A 15,182-nucleotide genomic window follows, 5' to 3' on the forward strand; every position below is an offset into this window, starting at 1 on the left:
TTTATACCAAATGATTATGGGTCAGAGGCAACATAGTGATTAACTAAGCTGAACCAGGTTGCTTCTATGTTTCCTCTTTAACTATGAAATGAAAGCCAAATGGCAAAATTTGCTCCAAAGTATAAAAATGAAAGAGTCTTTATCTGCCTGTGTGTACTAGAGAAGGAAAGATATTTCTAATTTCAGATAGAAAACAAGCCTACAGCTTCAAAGGGGGAAAAAGATGAGAAGGAATTATGATTCTAATCTTTTATTTTTAAAAATTTTTATAGGATATCTTATTTATTTACAATACATTTCCTCTTCCTATAACCCTCTATCCCATCCCTCCTCCTCTTTTATGTTTTAATACCATTTTAATTACCTGCATGTACTAAGGTCAGTTCTAGGTTAAGGGTCTAACAATACAATAGATGCAAATAGTCAAGGAACAAGCAAGACAATAAACAGAAATAGTCACAGAAAGAGCAAGACATTAAACCCAATTATGTGAAAACTCCCATGATCACTGTTTCTAAGGGCTTATCAGAAAGACCAAAGTATCTGAGCATGTTGCGGCCTTTACTGCCCGGCTTTGTGGGCCAAAATGTTGCGGCCTGCTCCGATCCACGCTTGGCGGCCACTGTGTCTTGGCCCAAGCAGCCGCTCCGGTCCAAGGGTCAGGGTCTAGGGAGAGAGAGAGAGTGGGGATAAAGGGAAAGAGACGCGAAGAATGGAGACAAGACAGAGATTCTGATCAAGTCTCCTTTATTGAAGGGAATTCCGAGGTATTTATATGCTTTTACCACGTGCCTTGTAGGTGCGTGAATACCACGTGCCTTGCAGGTGTTAATATGATATAAGCCTTACAGGCATGTATATCGTGGATAACACGTGCACCACAATGCCTTGCAGGCGTGGATAGCACGTGTGCCTTATAAGCATGTATGGCGTAGATAGCACATGGACAGCACGTGAACTGCAATGCCTTGCAGGCGTGACTACCACGTGCGCCTTGCAGATGGGGGCAGTAAACAGCAGAACAAGCTATGTGGGATAAACAATATACTTATCAGAGTGTGCTTCAGCTGTTATAGGCTTTTGAAAACCAAGTCTTTCGTCAGGGTATATGGTTACAGATGGCTGCAAAGTTGATCTAGCCGCTTTCTGCTAAAAGTCGGCTCCCAACATGAGCATACATCCCTGTCCTAGCCCAAGGTCATTTTCATGTCTGAAGCCTACTTCCTTGTTCTAAACTAATATTTAGATTCCTGCCTGGTAATACTTTTATTTCTGCCCATTGTGTCAAAGCTTGTCTTTAATAACATCAACAAGTTAGCAGTCAAAGTACATGGCTTGAACCTGAAAATGGATCCCCCCAGGCAGAGTTATTAAATTAGCAGGCTGGCAAGCCAAAGGCAAGTAAGATTCTACAAGGAAACTTACCAACCTAAGACAGAAATGCATTGATTTTGATAATGCATATTCCACGATGGGTAATGAAGGCATTCTTTTCTGAATGACCTAAGACAGGCTCAGTCTTGTTAATGAAATAAGAAAGGGCAAGAGGCAGAAAGTCTTTGGGGCTATAGTGAGGTGATGCTAATATCTAATGTTTATCCATATTTACAATATGCCAAATTATTCTTGATGTTTACGTACTACTTATAAAATTTCACTGATCTCTACTCCCTAGTGTGCAGTCACTGGTGCTTGGATCCTTTTCACAGATGAGAAAACACAGACTAAGTAGCTATGAAAATGTTATCCATCCAAAAAGAAGTTGGTTTATATATAATTTGACTATGAGCAATTTGATCTTAGAATATGCTAAATACTGGAATTATTAAGGAAAAATAATTAACAGCATCAGTGGTGTAACAAATGACTCTGAATCCTCATTCTTCTGAGGAGATGTGTCTCTCTTTCTGTACTGGAGTCCTAGTTTGTCTCTTCATTTTCAAGCAACTTTTGTCTTCGTCAGAGACTCATTCTCAGGGAATGAAAATGCCTGTCTTGATTCACAATTAGATGAAAATTATTGCATCTTTCAAGCAGAAGTTTATCTTATTTTTTTCTGTGCCCTCCAATACTTGCCAGGGTTCTTTTTTTTAACTGTCTTTGTACATGGGATTCAGAACAAATCTTCAGTCTCTGTAAAAGACATCCAATAATTAGCAAGAACTCAATCACTTGGTTTTGGCAAGGATTCTTCAGGGTAATCTCCAGGAAAAGTAAGTGAAACTTCATGTTATATTGATGAAGTAGGGATTTTCAATTATCTATTGTTTGTTTAAAGATGAAGTATAATCCAGGGTCTTATGCATACAAAAACAACAGATCATCCTAAAAATGTATAAGAAAACAAAGCATACATGGACTCCCTTTAAGAGTGAAACTTTTCTCCAGAGGCACTAAATGTATGAGTGTAATTTAGTTTCTCCGTAACTGCCATGAATCTAGATGTTGTGAAAATCCCAAATAAATGAGAATTTTTATCCTGAGATTGAAAGTAACCACTTCCAATTGACCTACTTTTTTCATTATCTAACAGTTTAAAACTTTATATTCTTGATGTTTTACCTAAGTAAAAGGCATTTGGTTTTACACACCAGATATTTAACATATTTTCTGGAACTTGCTATGTTAATTTAGCTTATTATTTCTTGACAATAAAGGAGACAAAATATGAAGATAATGAAACAAATTTTGAAACCATTGGAATAATTAACTAGCATTAGAGAAATAGTCACAATGTTTGATATTAACCAGAAATGTTATTATTTTTAAATAAGTTATCTTGAATTTCAAATGTGTGCATTTAAATATTAGTATAATTACAAATGTCATTAATATTTTGTTAATTAATGGAGTTTATATTGGCAATTCTCAAAATTAATCAGTAAACCTCACCTTCCCAGTGACCAGGATAATTTCCTGAAATGCTAGGAGTTGTAGTTCATGGAAAAAACAAAGCATCAAGGAAGAGTACAGTAGCCTATAAATTTGTTCCTAAAACCTCCTACAACATGTGGGCCAAAGTCACTCACAGCTGGATTATGTCAGGGAATGGTCCTGACCAAAGTTCACTGCTTGATAAGTATTTAATATTTAATAAAGCTTGTTTCAGATTTGGCCCAAAATGATAGAATTTTTTTAATTGACTTTCAAAATAACACAACTAAAAATAAGATAAACCACTTTCCTTACATAGGAAATGTGTGCTAAAACTAGGTGCTCCCAGAAATGAAGACTGTACTGAACTGTGCACACAGGTGTCCTTGCACCAGGAGTAGTTAAAGTAAAGGACACTAAAGACTTAAACAAACACCTAAAATAGACAATATCAGTGCATGCCTCAGTAGCATGCGTGACTGTAATAATAAATATTTCCATAAATTGTAAAGGTTACCAGGTCAAAACTGACTCTCTTATCTAAATAAATCATCCAATCATAGTAGTTTTGTTTTACAATCTTAAAGTTCACTGTTCAAAGTGGATCATTATTTTATTAGAAAGGTCAAAAGGGAAACAAGAAATAGTAAAAAATTAATTTATAATGTGAAAGGTTCAATGAAGATTTATTTAATTGGTATATTAAGGATTTTAAATGTTTGAAAAGTTACCCATATCTTTAGGCAAGATAAACTTTATCTCATGAGAATCTTAATTATAAACCTGACATTTTAACTAGAAAATCCTACTGGCTAAACTAAGGTAATGATAAGATATGAAAAACTATTTAAAAAATCACTTGAATAGAATGCAGTTTCAGAAATATTGAATCTAAGAAAAAAAATACATTGCTTCTACTTTACAAGATGAACTCTTCACAGCAGCCTGTTCTGCATTAGCCACTCTCCAGAACATGCCCACAGACATGCTATTACTGGGCTTGAGGCAGCCACAACTGGACAGTATATTTCTGTGTCCCCCTACATTTACCTGGTCTGTCTCAATGCTACATTTACCTGGTCTGTCTCAATGCGGTAAAAGACTTACTGTACAACAGAGCTATGCTGTCAAAAGCCTAGGTAACTCTAGTTTAACCTATATATAATTCTTAAACATGTGTGTATACAATCTTTTATAAGCTTGACTAATTATGACACCCACTCCCCCAATTACATAGATTGATTCAAATATAATTCTATTGAAACCAGTTTACAATTAATAAATATTAAGCATATGTTTTAATTTAACAATAACAACACTAAAAGAAATTAAGATTATTTTCACATGATTTAGAAGAGAGTACTTCAAATGTTGTTTGTGTAGTGTGGTACAATGTTGGAGAAAGTAGATCATGACCCCGTATAAACTTGTTTTGAATCTGCAGTGAGGTATACTTTATACATGATCAAGTTTATGTTTTACATTTAACATTTCTGAGATATTTTCAAAACTAAATGTTAACATGGAAAAAATATATAAATCATTCACACTTAAAAGAAGTGTGAATGATTTTTTTATTTTTTTATTTTTTATTTTTTGGTTTTTCGAGACAGGGTTTCTCTGTATAGCCTTGGCTGTCCTGGAACTCACTCGGTAGACCAGGCTGGCCTAGAACTCAGAAATCCACCTGCCTCTGCCTCCCAAGTGCTGGGATTAAAGGCGTGCGCCACCACCACCCGGCTCATTCACACTTCTAAATACTCTATTACTCGCTTTAATTTGAAATCCTCCAAATCTCTTTATTGAAATTACACCTTTATTTAGCATTTTTCTACTGTAAGACACAGCAGTATATAAGACTGTCAAAATAAGAGAGATTTGTTCCATGTATATTCATATTAGACAAGGGATATTATGAAGATTTTCTCTCAGGTGTTTCTCAAAGGTTAGCAAATGAGACTTGTAGTTCAAAAATCATCTTAGATGAATTTGATCTAAAATGAATGAATTATTATTAATCTGCATGTATTATCCATATTGTCATGTGTAGCATATTCCATACAATCCTTTATTATTATAAGGGTTATGTATAAAATTCTGTAGTCTATATTCAAGAAAATATAGTCCCAAGTTCCTCTACAAAATATATCTGCAATAGCAAATACAAAATGAATGGATTTCATATATGAATCCTGGGGTGTTTGCTTTGCCTATTCACCAGATAAAATACATACTCATTTGAATGTCATTCAATCCTCTATTTCAAAAAATTCCCATAAGATTTTTATAGTTGTTCAGAATAAAAGAACAATTGCTTAAATCTGCTGTACAAATGAGAATAATCCATTGAGTGTGTGTGTGTGTGTGTGTGTGTGTTTGTGTGCACATTTACATGATTTCAGCAACACTCTGGGGTAAAGATCTTGCATCTTCATTTTTAAACAGTTCAATCATAAATGCTTAAAACTAGGTGATGAGGCTATTCAGTCAAACCTTCAAGCTGAGAAAACATAAGCTCACTTCTTTTAACCTAAACTGAGATTGTCCGTGTACCCCATAACAGACAACCAGATGATCACCAATGTGCAGTATCGGTAATAAAGATATAAAAGTTTTCATGAAAATTTTTAGTGGGTTCAGAGTTTTTAGGAGAAGAATGATACTTCAAGGAGTGGAAATTGTGTTGTAAAAATGCTGCTCAGTCTTTACACAAGTGAAGACTACCCAAATGATTTTCGGGTCTGAGACTTGTACAGAGGGTGGAACCAGCCAGGCCCATACCAAACACTATGAGATCAGACTCTGGAGCTCATGAACTGGAAAAGATGAATTCCACTCACAATTGTCATAATAGAATTTTGACAGGGCCACTAGGAAAACCAATTCACATTCCCTAAAATCATTTTGGCTTTTGTTACACATGGCCACTGATGATATAATTTCCCATTCAATCTGATATAAGAAGCTGGGAAAGCAAACCCAGTATTAAAATACGTTATTTTGTATTTGTTATTTAAGTAAGTATTGCTCAGTTACATAATTTTTCCATGTTCCTGTACAATATGTTAAAATTTTATTCCACTGACTCCTTATAAATTGACGTTTCCTTTAAAAAAATGATTGATACACACACAGCTATGGCCTGTTAGCTTGTGTCTACCTTCAAATGGCTGGAAAGTGTGTTTGCCTGGGGAATTACAATTTACTTTCTACCCTGTCAAACTGTAGCTATACAGCTGGTGGGCTTTCATTGTTCTGTTGTATAAGAAGTCCTCCTGTAAAGAGGACAGGCATGGGGTTATATGCCTTAGCATTACAGTATGTAAAAAGTTCCTAACACACACACACACACACACACACACACACACACATACACACATACACACATATATACACATACACACACTACAAAAGAGTTAAAATGTTCTTGGCTAGGATTAATTTTAACATGAGCAAAGGTAATTCAAGAGTCTATAATGCGCCACTAGAATCTACAAAGTTTCTAGATTAGTCTCTGTGAGGATCAACCTACATTAAGTAACACCCTGATTCTCTTGTATATGGGCCCATGACAGCATTCAATTTTAATGTCATATTGTATAGTATTTACTATCTCTATTTTTAAGTGAAACATAAAAAATAAGTTTTGATTATTTTTTCACAATTAGACAGTCAATGATATTCTAATATTTTATTTTACCAAGATCATGGTGCTTTTATTGACCTAGTGTGACAGGAATGTGTTATGGTACCAGCACCTAGGTACTCTTCTGATCATAATCTGACATGGATGTGTTATATGTTACCAGCATTTAGGGACTCTTATTTGCATAGCCTGTCATGTATACGTTGTGTTTTACCAGGGCCACAGTGTTTTCATGGAGGTAGTCTGACATGCACGTGTTGTATATTTTTATTGCATATTTTATTTACATTTCAGATGCTATCCCTTTCCCCCTTTCCCCTCCCTAGAAAACTCCTATCCCATCCCCCCTTTTCTTTTACATGTTGTATTTTTATCAGTACCATGCTTCTCTTATGTAGAAAGTCTGCTAAGTTAGTCCTGATGTGGCTTTGGGGGCCTTAGAGAAATATGCAATAAAAATATACAACACGTGCATGTCAGACTACCTGTTTGTTTGTTTGTTTGTTTGTTTGTTTCAACCATCTATGGACAGGCTAAGTAGAACTCCCTGAGAAGAGCCAATATGTGCAGTTTGAATCTGTTCATGTTAACTATTTACTTGGTAGGAAAAAATGTAAATGCCACTTGCTTAATTAAAACCCTTATTATTGAAGTTTATGGATGGGACATAAAAGTATACAATATGGTTCCCAATAAAATAACTAATCATAATAATCTCAACCTTATAAACTACTAGCACTGTGTACTTGGGCAATTTAAAAGTTTGCTTTTCAATATGATTTGTGAAACTATGATCAAAATATGCTCTTCCAAGCCTTGCTCCTCATAATGCATTGAAATTATTTGAAGAACTTAGTTCAGTGCCTACCATCAAACACCGAGAAAGCCAGGTTTTCATATAAGTACGAACCTCAAATTTTGTCATTAAGACTTTCTGAGCAGCTGCAAAGGCATGAAAACATCCCTCCAATGTCCACCTATGTTCCCATCAGCTTCAGAATCTTTTTCTTTATGAGCCAATTTCAAAGTAACTGTATTCTAGGAAGATGGTGCTATTTCAAATGACATCTCCAGTTCATTTTAAAAGAATGTTATTGGTAATTTAATACTGAAGAACACATTTGCTTAAGCACTGTGCTTTTTTCTATTATAGCTTTTTAAAAGTAGTAGTGTAAACATTTTATTTTGTTTTCTCTATGTGTGCAATTGTTTAGAATAATGCACAACAAATGCTCAGATATGCCACTTCTCATGATTAATCTAATTTTCTTTATTATTATTATAAATATATAGTAAACACATACACACAAAAATACATATACCAAACTAACAAGAAATACCATTAAGCTATGTAGTACTATTTGTCTAATATGAACAGATCCCTAGGTTTGAGCCCACTATTATTAGGAGACATAAAGTAGGCATTACGTATAGTAAAATAAAATTAGGACTTTAAATAAACAATGAAAGGTACAGGCCATTTCATTTAATAAGTGTTTTGTTGTTGTTGTTTTGGTTTTGTGTTTTTTTAATTTCTTCCTACACAGTTCTAAAATTTAGACTGGCTTTTTGTCTAGAACTTCTGAAATAATATGTATTTAAACTCTAGAATATAAAATGAAAAAAGTAAGAAAAAGTTATTATTGTTTACTTATTGTCCAATATGTATATGCATACACCTAATGAATACTTTAATCTTAGGACAAAGGATTTTTATAAAATTTTTGCTGAAATTATTTCTTTGTACTCATAAACAATATTGCATAGAATAATTATTTCAGCCCCTTAGATGAAAAAGTAAGGACAATGGGCAAATGCAGGCTGCAGAGTTTCATCTGATACCAGGTATCTTAGATATTCTACCATGCATCTTCTGATGGAGAATAGTGTAAACATTTTTCTAGAATTTTCTGTTTACACTTCAGAGAGTTTCTGTTAATGACATAGCATTATCCTAGCATGTGGGATCTAATTATCTACAGCACTTGGCTTAACTGGTTTGGGCATAAAATGCAGAATTTGGATACAGTGTTTGGCTATGATGTTTTAACCACCTCTCTTTTTCTTGTATTTTCTTCCATTTACATTCTAGAGAGATTTGAATGTTTCCCTTCATAATGGCCCTGGTATTTTACAGTTTCATACTTATCCTGCTATGAGTGACTAAACAATAAACTAAAAATAGGTGAAACAATTAAAACTGAATTTATTATGATAACTTCAAAAATTTTCTGGGAAATGTTTTGAATTTTTTTTTACTTCTTAAGTTTTTTTTTTCCGACATGATTACTGTATGGAACTATATTTGCTTTGCCTATCTTCCTTTCTCATTTCCAAAATCTTCCAGTGCCTCCTACCATCTTCTATTGTATTAATTCCATGACTTCTTTTTCTATATTATTGTTACCCATAAATACATGTAAATTGACTACTTCATTGTGAAGACCTTATTTTGACAACCAAGTAGTTGAGATTTTATGGGTACAGCCTCCCTGTCATGTCTAGAAGATATTGCAACTATATTCTGCTATTCTGACTCTTTCAGACTTTTTTTTTTCATCCTCTTCAGTGATGTCACTTGAATACTTAAGTATAGGGTTTGCATTGTGAAGTGCATATTGCCAATGAGTGTGTCATGACTAATTGTTCTTTGCATTTAGACAGGTTATGCTTTTTTGTAGTAGTTTCAACTCTCAATATAAATAAATATTTGATGAGCATTTGAGGGTAAACTTACATGCAGTTATATGTAAGTTTTTAGAATATATTTTGGCATGATAAATCTAGTTGGAATATAATCCTGTGCAGAGTGATGACTACAGGAATAATTTTATATAATGTATGTAGATGTGCAGTTTTCCAAGGAACCATTTCTTGAAAATGTTGTTTGTGCTTCTCTGTGTTATTTTGGCATCTTTTAATGTGAAATGACTGAAATTATATTTACTAATGCTTGAGTCTTCTTTTGCTCCACTAGCCGATGTGGCTTTTTGCCAGTACCACAATGTTCTTGTTTCTATAGCTCTTTAAAATAGCTTAGGACTATAGAATGATGACTCTTCTAGTACTGTTTATTTTTCTCAAGATTGCTTTGATGTCCATGATGTTTTGTGCTCTATATAAATTTAGAATTTTCTTTTCTATTTCTGTGAAGAGTATCATGAGGATTTTGATTGATCATGGTTATCTATAAATTACATTTGTTAGAGTGATCATTTTCGCAATACTAATTATACCAATTCAAGAACATAGAAAGTATTTCCATTTTCTAGTGTCATCCATAAATGGTTTCCCTAAATATTTGATCTCTTCTTTTTAAAGGTCAGTCACTTCCTTGAGTAGGTTTATTTCTATATATTTAATTCAAATGATAGGAATTATGAATGTATTTTCATGATATCTTTCTCAGCATGCTCGTGGGGTGAATAGAAAGTCTACTAATTTTACCAGGTATTTTATATGCAGCCACTTTGTCAATAGTTTATATAACTTTTGGGATTTTTCAAAGCTCTTATGTATAATAGTATGTTTGTAAATACAGGTAATTTGATTTGTTCATAAAGCTTTTTCTGGCTTTTAAACATTGAGAACTAAGCAGTGTTTCTGATGGTTTCCCCTTCATATATGTCTTTTGGATTTTTTTCTTGCTGCTTTTTAACTCTTTCTTTAGACTGAATATTTTGTCTGGATAGTATATGCCATGAATATATTCCTGTCCTGTCTATTTGTTGTTACCATTTAATGTATTATTGTGTATTTTATTTTTAGTTTGTAGGATCTTTCTTTTATGATGCTATTGAAGCTCTGGTCTATGCTCATGACCAGGCATCTTCTCTTTCTAATGTACCCATGACTTGTAAGTGTGTTCTCTTTATTATCTCCCAAAGTTCCTCCATATTCTCTTTGGGTTTTTTTTTGTTGTTGTTGTTGTTGTTGCTGTTGTTCTTTTTTTTAATTTTTATTTTCTTACATTGACAGGATCGATTTCTCTGCTTTAGCTCCAAGCTTTGTTTTTCTGTCTTCTGCATAATGATCAGTTGTTCTGAAATAATTTTGCCCTGTGTTCTCTCATTGAGTCTTTGAACTTCTCAATTTTATCTTTAATTTAGCTAGAGTTTTCTTCAGGAATCTTTTAAATTTATCTACTGTAATATTTTTAGAATTTCATTCACTCATTTATTTGTGCTTTTTAGACTTGAGTTGGGAGTTTACTTTAGTAATTTTTAAGTTTGTCGAGGTGGTTTGGTTTTCTTTGAATTTCTTAAATTCTTTGATTTTGATTATAATTATAATTTGTGTGTGTGTGTGTCCCCTGAATTTCACCTATGTAATCCCACTGGAGAACATTTCTATAGTATTCAACAATATGTGGAATGGGCATATTTCTTTGCTCTTTTATACAAGTGATGTCTTTGTGATGGAATCTGTGAGTATTTTGTTCTGGTTGTTACTGGCAAAATCTGTTTGATTTCAGGTCAGGTAAAAATAAAGGACTGAACAGGATAGTTCTTCAGATAATTGGTCTTGTTTATTCATTCAAGAGACTCCAGCTCACTGGTCACCTGTGTTGTGTGAGGATATTAAGGATCTTTGGAGGTTCTTGGGAATATTCTAAGAAGACTTCCTGGGTTGATCCAAGGAATAGAAAGGCAACACAAAGAAGAATAGACATGTGAAAGTATGTGTATATACTATGTGCCAAGGCTATAAATCAGTATGAATGTACAGGGTGGGTGGGGTCTCATTTTCAGACTCAACAAGAAGGCCTGTCAGCTTGACTTATAGCTGAGTCTTGGCATAGAGCAGATGAGTGGTAAAAGGATCTGGTTCTGGGTCAGAAATATAAAAAGTAAACAACTTCTATGTTAATAACAACTTTTTCGTGAGCATTTGTGTTATGTAAGGCATTTAACAATATGTATTTAACATGTTCATGCTGCTATTTTACACAGAGGCATGTGTGCTTTAAGTCTTTCTTTAAATATATATATTTAGTTTCATATATATATATATATATATATATATATATATATGAAACTAGTTCAGCAAATGATAAATTCAAAGTCACAAGTAATGGATAGAAATTGTAATGAAGATTAAAGACAATTAATAATGAATTTAATTTATTACATGGGAAATATCTCAACTGAATTTGCTATACTAATTTTTAAATTTTTAAGGTCATATAAAAATATTTGATATACTAATAAAAGTTTAATATCTATAAAATCATCTCACGCTTTTTAAATGCTGTCCCCTTGGACTGCCTAGTTTCAATTATTTCTGTACATGAAAATTAATTGTGCGTGTGTATCTGTATAGTTTAGTTTTAGCCATTCACAAATTACATATTTTCTGAAAAAAATTACTGACTTATAGTCAATTAGCCTTAATTAATATTACTGAATCAATCTTGCTATGCTTATTATAGAACATGCACAATTGAAAAGCACAAGTTTTGTGAATTTTGTGTTGATTACTTTGGGAATTTCAATAGAAATCAGTGGTTGAAAGGATGAAAGGCAAACAATTAATATGGATTCATAAAGAGTCTCTATTCATAGTCTCATAAAATTCTAGTTCTTTTTCAATGCAAAAATAAATAAATAAATAGTGTGACACACAAGAAGATGAAATTAAATATGACTGTTTGAAATACATAAGTTGAAAAGTTATAGCAAAATGTTTGAAGTGGTATGCGTCAAAGTTGACCACCTTTTTATGTATTTCCATATGTATTTTACATATACCATAAAAGTTGTGTTTATTTCTTATTCAAATTCAAGTTGTTTATTAACTAGAATTTAGAGAACATAGAATCCATATTATATTTTAATATACCATATTGAATTGAACAAATATTTTAATATGGTCTTTAATCATATACCATCTTATAATACAAGCACATAATGTTGATCATTCCACGTGTACTCCATACCGTGAGTCTTTGCTCATTGCACCAGCAGTATAATGGGAACTCTTATGAGATGATAGCAAGGTGGGTTATCATGCATGAGAGTGTAGAAGAGCAAAAGATAGTTTGTAAACCAAGGATATGTTGTAGAAGGCAAAGCTGAAACCAGTAAGAGAATATATTTTGGAATATTTGTTTGCTAGATTTGCTACATTATGACATTAGTCCCACAATCTATGTATATTGACTGTAGCACTTGTGTTTGTATCTCTGTTCTGTATTTAGTAAAAAGAATGATCATCTACTTGGTTTTAAAAGAGCACCTTATTGCCCGGTTTCAGGGAATCATCCACCTACCTGAGAGGAAAGCCATACTTTAAAGTACTTTAGGTGTCAGGACTTGTATGGGTAGGACTGGAAACTGCCATCTTAGATGCAACTTTGAAAATGCTTTTCCCAATCATACTGCTAGAATATGATACTTCTTATTCCTAAGGGTTATTTCTAATGGATATAGTCATAGCTACAAGCACTTCCTCAATCAACAGAATTTATGTAGTCTCTCTATAAAACAAATTGGACAGGCAGTGTGCCCCTCCTCTATGATTTTGTTTCTACATGTAGCAATAAAAAATTCCCTTCATTAGCCTTGCCATGTTTTTGACTTTATTCCTCTTACCAAAAAAGGTCTTCCTATGGCCTATAGTAACATGACAGATCTAATGAATTCAACAATCATGAGATACAATTTCCCTAAATCGGCTGATAACTACTGAATACTAAGTAATAACAAACATATTTCCAATATTATAACGTTGTGAGGATACAGGAATTGCATCTTTTATACTGGAATTTGGCTTGAGGAGTACAGGGATAAAGTGTATGTATATGTGTATGTGTATGTGTAAGTGTATGTGTATGTGTATGTGTATGTGTATGTGTATGTGTATGTGTATGTGTATGTGTATGTATATATGTGAGGCAGTAGATCATGAGAGGTAGCCTGGTCCTTGGTTGAGCTAAGGCAAAAGCCCCAGAGATCCTTCAGGGACAGTAGGAGCTTTACCTGCTCCAGAGCCCTAGGACCCTGTCACTAGTTGCAGCCCCACATAGATATGTGGCCATCCATCATGTAAGGGCATTGCCCCAACCCCCACATGTAGATGAAGAAAAAAGATGTGACCACAGGTCACATAGGCTCAAAACATAAGTCCATTCTAATGAGGTACATAGAGGCCTTGAGGGCTTAGTCAATAAGCTTTCCTTCACAGACATTCCTCCCTGTAAAAGGTATTTTATCTCTGTTTCACCCTGAGTAGTTGGGTATGGTTTTACAATTCACCTTCCACCATGACAATAAATGCTTTAAAACCATGGACTGCCTCTTTTCATCGGGATTCGCCATGGGGAGCCATGAAGAAGGGCTTTGCCTATACAGCCACCCTCCAGTCTTCTGTAGAAGGCCTCTCTTTGCTCCCAGACACAACCACCAAGCCACCACTCACTGAGCCTAGGACAAACACCTAGTAACAGGCCAGACCCAGCCCTCAGGCCCAGATTCTGTTCTCAGTGCCTCTGCTTTTCATATGTATATTATGTAATTCCTAATATATATATAAAAGATAATGGTATACAATTATGTGTACACACACACATATAAAGAGAGAGAGAGAAAAAGAGAGAGAGAGAAAGAGAATATACCAGTATATAATTTTTAGCTCTTACTATAAACAAGTAATTCCCAAAACCTAAAATTATAAGCATATAAAAAATTTGAGTCTTTTTCAAATACACATCTCTTTGGCCAAAGATGTCTTAAGAGATTAACATTATATTAACAAATCTAAGTTTCAAGTTTGTTACAATGTGTCATTCTTTTACTCATATATATGTGTGTGTATATATATATATATATATATATATATAAACATATGTATATATACACATATATACATGTATATGTATATGATGTAGATGCAGATGTATATGATAAAGATTTATATGATGTAGCTGTATATGAGGTATATGTATGTGTGTATGTGTTTGTTAGCAGAAGATTCAAAGAGTTCATACAGAAGCAATGAAAACCAATCACAGGGGTAGAAACCTGATGTTAAATTTCCACTGTGTTCTAGACTGAGATCAGAGTGATAGTTTTGTAGACCTTTAGCTCCTAGAAAGATAAATTGCATCCTCTGCTTCCGATTTACTTTGTAAGGTCTCACAGCTCTCAGTAGCATTTCTATGTCCCCCCCCTCCATTTCTTTTAACTTTGATTCCATTTTTAAAGAGTTATTTACTCTAAAATTTAACTTCTGAAACAACTTCATATAGAGAATTTCATAGACAGAGAACAAAGATACTCCAGTTTGAGGGAAGGAAAATCTCCATATGGATGGAAGGTTGGCTCTTTGGTTTAACAACTGAGCATGATCTCAGGTCACCTTGCATGGCCAGTCCACATCTCCTTGGGATTTTCAGCCCATGTTTGTTTTTAAATGCTAACTCTATTTACTCATTATTGTCTAGCTGTATAATTCATACTTCCTAGTAGAGTTTGCATTATGGATTCTAAGAATGCCACTGGATAGATTTAGTTTATTTTCTGCTGAAACCTCTTGCTGAAAGTACTGTTTTCCACATGGCCCGGCTTGTTTTTACCTCTGTTTCTTGAACTGTCACTCATTTTATTCTTAGATTCTCTCATAATTCTCTTCTTTAAGTGTTCCATGTCAAAATTGTTGTTCA

General features: G+C 33.7%; 1 protein-coding gene across 1 annotated transcript in view; it reads left to right on the top strand.

Moving 5' to 3' along the window:
- The window catches only part of Ccser1 (coiled-coil serine rich protein 1), a 1,108,363-nt gene that overhangs the window by 1,011,053 nt on the left and 82,128 nt on the right, over nt 1-15,182 (top strand). The gene's annotated exons all lie outside the window — the stretch shown is intronic.

This window comes from Arvicanthis niloticus, chromosome 9 (assembly GCF_011762505.2).
Source record: "Arvicanthis niloticus isolate mArvNil1 chromosome 9, mArvNil1.pat.X, whole genome shotgun sequence".
Lineage (NCBI taxonomy): Eukaryota > Metazoa > Chordata > Mammalia > Rodentia > Muridae > Arvicanthis > Arvicanthis niloticus.